This window comes from Camelus dromedarius, unplaced genomic scaffold, assembly GCF_036321535.1.
Source record: "Camelus dromedarius isolate mCamDro1 unplaced genomic scaffold, mCamDro1.pat HAP1_SCAFFOLD_189, whole genome shotgun sequence".
NCBI classification, from domain to species: Eukaryota; Metazoa; Chordata; class Mammalia; order Artiodactyla; family Camelidae; genus Camelus; species Camelus dromedarius.
In genome coordinates this window covers 111084-117083 of record NW_026989847.1, presented here as the reverse complement: position 1 = coordinate 117083, position 6000 = coordinate 111084, and positions in this window count along the sequence as shown.

Below are 6000 nucleotides of genomic sequence, written 5' to 3'. Positions count from 1 at the left end.
TTTTTAGTTGGAAACTACACTACATACATATATATGGGGAGTTAATAGCTCAAACTCAGATTTACAGTGAAATCTGCAGGAATTTCATTCCGGCACTACAAAACAGTCTGAGAAACCAGAGTAGTTGTTTGTCCTGCAATCCGTCCCCTTTGTTCTAGATGAAAGAACTTCTCTCCACATGCTCATTTCTCAGATAATGGTGTGTGAAAGCCGTCCTTCCCATAGCTTGTTGGAAACACAAATATTCTTTACAGTTGCAATCTATTCTCCATACATATATATGGGGAGGTACTAGCTCCAACTCGGTTTTACATTGAAAACCGCATGAACTTCAAACAGGCACTAGGAGACAGACTGAGAAACCAGAATATTTCTTTCTTCTAGAAACCACTCCCTTTAAGCTAAATGAACGAACGTCTGTCTATATGTTTAATACTGAGTGTTAAGTGTGTGGGAAGTCTATCTTCTAGCTCTTTTGGAACACATTTTCTTTTCACTGGGTAAATGCACTGCATAAATACATATGTGGAATTACTATCTCCAACTCGGCTTTACAGAGTAAACTTCATGAATTTCTAAAGGGCATTAGGGAAAGATTCTGAGAAACCAGTGTAATTTTTTCTGCTACAATCCATTCCATTATTGCTAGATGAAACATCGTCTCACCACATGCTCTATTCTGAGACATAAATGATTTTGCAAGCCATCAAAAACCTTACTTGTTTGGAACACATTTTGATTTCATTGGGTATCTACACTACATGCATACATGTGGGGAGGTATAGCTCCAACTCGGTTTTACAGGGAAACTGCATTAATTTCCAAGCGGCACTAGGAAACATAATGTGAGTCCAGGGTAAGTGTTTCTATTTCAACCCTTTACCTTTGTGTAGATGAACGAATGTCTCTCCACTTGCTCAATCATGAGAGTTAAGTGTGTGGGAAACCTTCAATCACCTAGCTTGTTGAGATCACACAGTTTCGTTAGAGCCGGGAAATTCACTGCTTACGTATATAATGGGAGGTACTATCTCCAATTCGGTGTTACAGTGAAAACTTCATGAACTTCAATCTGGCACGAGGAAAACATACTGAAAACCCAGTAGAAATCTTTCTAGTAGAAACCATTCCATTTAAGCTAGATGAACGAACGTCTCTCCACATTCTCATTTATGAGATTTAATTGTGAAGTCATCAATCTCCTTGCTTGTTGGAAACACACAGTTTCTTTTATTTTGGGACTACACTACTTATATATGTATATGGATGTAGTAGCTCAAATTCGGTTTTACCGTGAAAACTGCATGAACTTCAAACTGGCAGTAGAAAACATACTGAGAAACCTGAGTACGTGTTTCTACACACCCATTCCCTTTATGCTAGATTATCGAACGTCTCTTCACATTTTCAATTCTGACACTTAAATGAGTATGAATGCCGTCAATCACGTAGCTTGTTGGGAACACACAGTTTCTTTTGTGTGGAAAACTAAGCTAAATAAATATATTTTGGGAGGTACAAGCTCCAACTCGGTTTTTCAGTGAGAACTGCATGAATCTCCAACCGGCACTAGGAAAACATACTGAGAAACCAGAGCAAGTGTTTCTACTGCAACCCATTCCCTTCATGCTAGATGAATGAACGTCTCTCCACTTGCACAATTCTGAGAGTTAAGTTGTGTGAAAGTCTTCAATCAGCTAGCTTGTTGGGAACACAGTTTCTTATGAGTGGGTAAATTCACTACATTTGTGTAAATGTGAAGGTACTAGTTCCAACTGGGATTTACAATGAAAACTGCATGAAATTCAAACCAGCACTAGGAAGCTTACTGAGAATCCAGTGTAGGTGTTTCTACTGCAAACCATTCCCTTTATTATAGACAAACGAATGTCTCTCCACATTCTCAATATTCAGAACTGAATGAGTGTTGAAGCCATACTTCACCTACCTTGTGGGAAACCCAGAGTTTCAGTCCAGTGGAAACTACGCTTCTTTCATATATATGGGGACTTTCTAGCACGGACTCGGTTTTACACTGCAAACAGCTTTTATTTGAAACCGGCTTTGAGAAACATGCTGACAAGTCAGAAAATGTGTTTCTGTATACCATTTAACCTTCAATGCTGGATGAAAAAATGCCTCTCCACAGGCTTACTTCTGACATCTGAATTTGTTTTGGAGACGTCCTTCAACTATCTTGTTGGAAAACCAGAGTTTCTGGTATAGGGGAACTACGCTACTTACATATCTAAGGGGAGGCACTCGCTCCAACGTGGTTTTCCACACTAAATCGCTTTTACATTGAAAACGGCATTAGGAAACTTGCTGAAATTTTAGAGAATGTGTGTCTATAATACCTCTGCATTTTATGCTACATGAAGGAACTCCTCTCAACATGCTCAATTTTCATAACTGTATGAGTGTGGAAGCCGCATTTCACCCAGCTTGTTGGAAACCCAGAGTTCCAGTCCAAGGTAAACTACGCTCCTTCCATATATATCGGGACGTACTAGTACGAAATCGATTTTACAGTGCAAACCGCCTTTACTTGAAACCGGCTATGAGAAACATGCATAGAAATCAGAGTATTTCTTTCTGTATGTCCCTTAACCTTCAATGCTGGATGAAGGAACGCCACTCCACAAGCTCACTTCGGATATCTGAATGTGTCTTGGAGCCATTCTTCAACTAATTTGTTGGAAACGCAGAGTTTGTAGTATAGAGGAATTAAGCTGCTTACATATCTAAGGGGAGGCACTTGCTCCAACTTGGTTTTCCACAGCAAACCGGTTTTACATTGAAAACGGCGGTAGGAAACCTGCTGAGATATCAGAGAGTGTGTGTGAAGAATACCTCTGCATTTTATGCTGCATGAAAGAACGTCTCTCCACATGCTCAATTTTCAGAGCTGTATGATTTTGGAAGCCGTACTTCACCTAGGTTGTTGGAAATCCTGAGTTACAGTTAAGGTAAACTAAGCTGCTTTCACATATATAGGGACGAACAAGCACGAACTCGGTTTTACACAGCAAACGGCTTTTAGTTGAAACCGGCCTTGAGAAGCATGCCGAGAAATCAGAGTAAATGTTTATGTAAGTCACGTAACCTTTAATGCTGGATAAAAGAACGCCTCTTCACAAGATCACTTCTGACATCTGTATTTGTGTTGGAGCCGTCCTTCACCTAACTAGTTGGAAACCCAAAGTTTCTTGTATAGGGGAACTACGCTTCTTACATATGGAAGGGGATGCACTCGCTCTAAAGCGGTTTTCCACAGCAAACCGCTTTTACATTGAAAACGGTGTTAGGAAACATGGTGAGACATCACAGATTGTGTGTGTAGACTATCTCTGCCTTTTATGCTGCATGAAGGAACGCCTCTCAACATGCTCAGTTTTGAGAAATGTATGAGTATGGAAGCCGTACTTCAACTAGCTTGTTGGAAACCCAGAGTTTCAGTCCAAGGTAAACTACGCTGCTTTCATATATATGGGGACGTACTGGCACCAACAAGGTTTTTCACTGTAAACCACTTTTATTTCAAACCGACTTTGAGAAATATGCTGAGAAATCAGAGTAATTATTTCTGTCACATAACCTTCAATGCTGGATGAAAGAACGCCTCCCCACAAGCTCACTTCTGACATCTGAGTTTGTGTTGGAGCCGTCCTTCAGCTAACTTGTTGGAAACCCAGAGTTTCTGTTATAGGGGAACTACGCCACTTACATAACTAAGGGGAGGCACTCGCTCCAACGCGGTTTTCCACAGCAAACTGGATTTACATTGAAAAAGGCGTTAGGAAACATGTTTAGAAATACAGAGAATTTGTGTCTAGAATACCTCTGCCTTTAATGCTGCATGAAGGAACGCCTCTCAACATAAACAATTATCAGATCTGTATGAGTGTGAAAGCCGTTCTTCACCTAGCTTTTTGGAAACCCAGTGTTTCAGTCCAAGGTAAACTACGCTGCTTTCCAATATATGGGGATGTACTAGCACGAACTAGATTTTTTCACTGCAAACGGCTTTTACTTGAAAACGGCTTTGAGAAACATGCTGAGAAATCAGAGTACTTGTTTCTGTATGTAACTTAACCTTCAAGGCTTGATGAAAGAAGCCTCTCCACAAGCTCACTTTTGACATCTGAATTTCTAGTGGAGCCGTCCTTCACCTAACTTGTTGGAACCCCTGAGTTTCTTGTATAGAGGAACTATGCTACTTACATATGTAAGGGGGGGCTCTCGCTCCAACTTCGTTTTCCAGATCAAACCACTTTTACATTGAAACTGGCGTAAAAACACGGTCAGAAATCAGAGAATGTGTGTCTAGAAGTCCCTCTGCCTTTTATGCTGAAGGAACGCCTCTCCACATGCTCAATTTTCAGGAATGTAGGAGTGTGGAAGCCGCATTTCACCTAGCTTGTTGGAAACCCAGATTTTCAGTCCAATGTAAACTTCGCTGCTTTCATATATATGGGGATGTACTAGCACGAACTCAGTTTTTCACTGCAAACCGCTTTTACTTGAAACCGGGTTTAAGAAACATACTGAGAAATCAGAGAACGTGTTTGTACATCTCACTCTGCCTTTTATGTTTACTGTGAAATGATGGTTTCAAAAAAATTACTTTGCTTTGGTAAACTGTTTTGAATCGTGTTCCTCTGCTTTGATATGTAAATTGGGTAGTTCCCGTATTCCAGAAACTCTGGTTTTCCAACATGTTAGGAGAAGGACGTCTCCAACACAAATTCAAATGTCAGAAGTGATGTTGTGGAGAGGCGTTCTTTCATCCAGCATTGAAGGTTAAGTGACATACAGAAATACTTATTCTGAATTCTCAGCATGTTTCCTAATGCCAGTTTCTAAGGAAGAGTGGTTTGCTGTGGAAAACCGCTTTGGAGCGAGAGCCTCTGCTTAGATATGTAAGCAGCGTAGTTCCCCTAGACCAGAAACCCTTGTTCTCGAAGAAGTAATGTGAAGAATGGCTCCAACTCACATTTAGATGTCAGAAGTGAGCATGTAGGGAGGCGTTCCTTCTTCCACCATTGAGGGTTAAGTGACATACTGAAACACTCACTCTGATTTCTTAGCATGTTTCTGAAATCCGTTTCAAGTAAAAACGTTTTGCAGTGGAAATGTGAGTTGGTGCTAGGACGTCCCCAAATATAAGAAAGCAGCGTAGTTCCCCTAGTCCTGAAACTATGGTTCCCAACATGTTAGGTGAAAGACGGCTTCCATACATGTACAGATTTGAAAATAGAGCATGTGGAGTGGCGTTCTTTCATCCATCATAAAAGGCAGAGTGACATGTAGAAACACATTCTCTGATTTCTCAGCTTGTTTACTAACGCTGGTTTCAAAGTAAAAGTGGTTTGCTTAGGAAAACCACGTTGGAGCGAGTGCCTCCGGTTAGATATGTAAGTAGCGTAGTTCCCCTAGACCAGAAACTCTGGGTTTCCAACATGTTAGGAGAAGGACGTCTCCAACACAAATTCAAATGTCAGAAGTGATCTTGTGGAGAGGCGTTCTTTCATCCAGCATTGAAGGTTAAGTGACATACAGAAACACTTACTCTGATTTCTCAGTATGTTTTTCAGAGCCGGTTGCAAGTAATCGCGGTTTGCAGTGTAAAACCGTTTTGGTACTATAGATATGTATGTAGCGTAGTTTCCCTATCCCAGAAACTGTGGGGTCCCAATTAGCTAGTTGAATGATGGCTTCGAAACTCATACATATCTAAAAATAGATCATGTGGTGTGGAGTTCTTTCATACAGCATAAAAGGTGGAGTGACATATAGAAACACTAACTCTGATTTCTCAGCATGATTCTGAAAGCCGGTTTCAAGTGAAAGCTCTTTGGAATGGAAAAGCCTCCTGGAGATTGTGCCTCCCCTTATATATGTAAGTACCATAATCCCCCGAGGCCAGAAACTCTGGGTCCTCAAAAACCTAGGTGAAGGTAGGCTTCCACTCACATATGTTTCAAAAATGGAACAAGT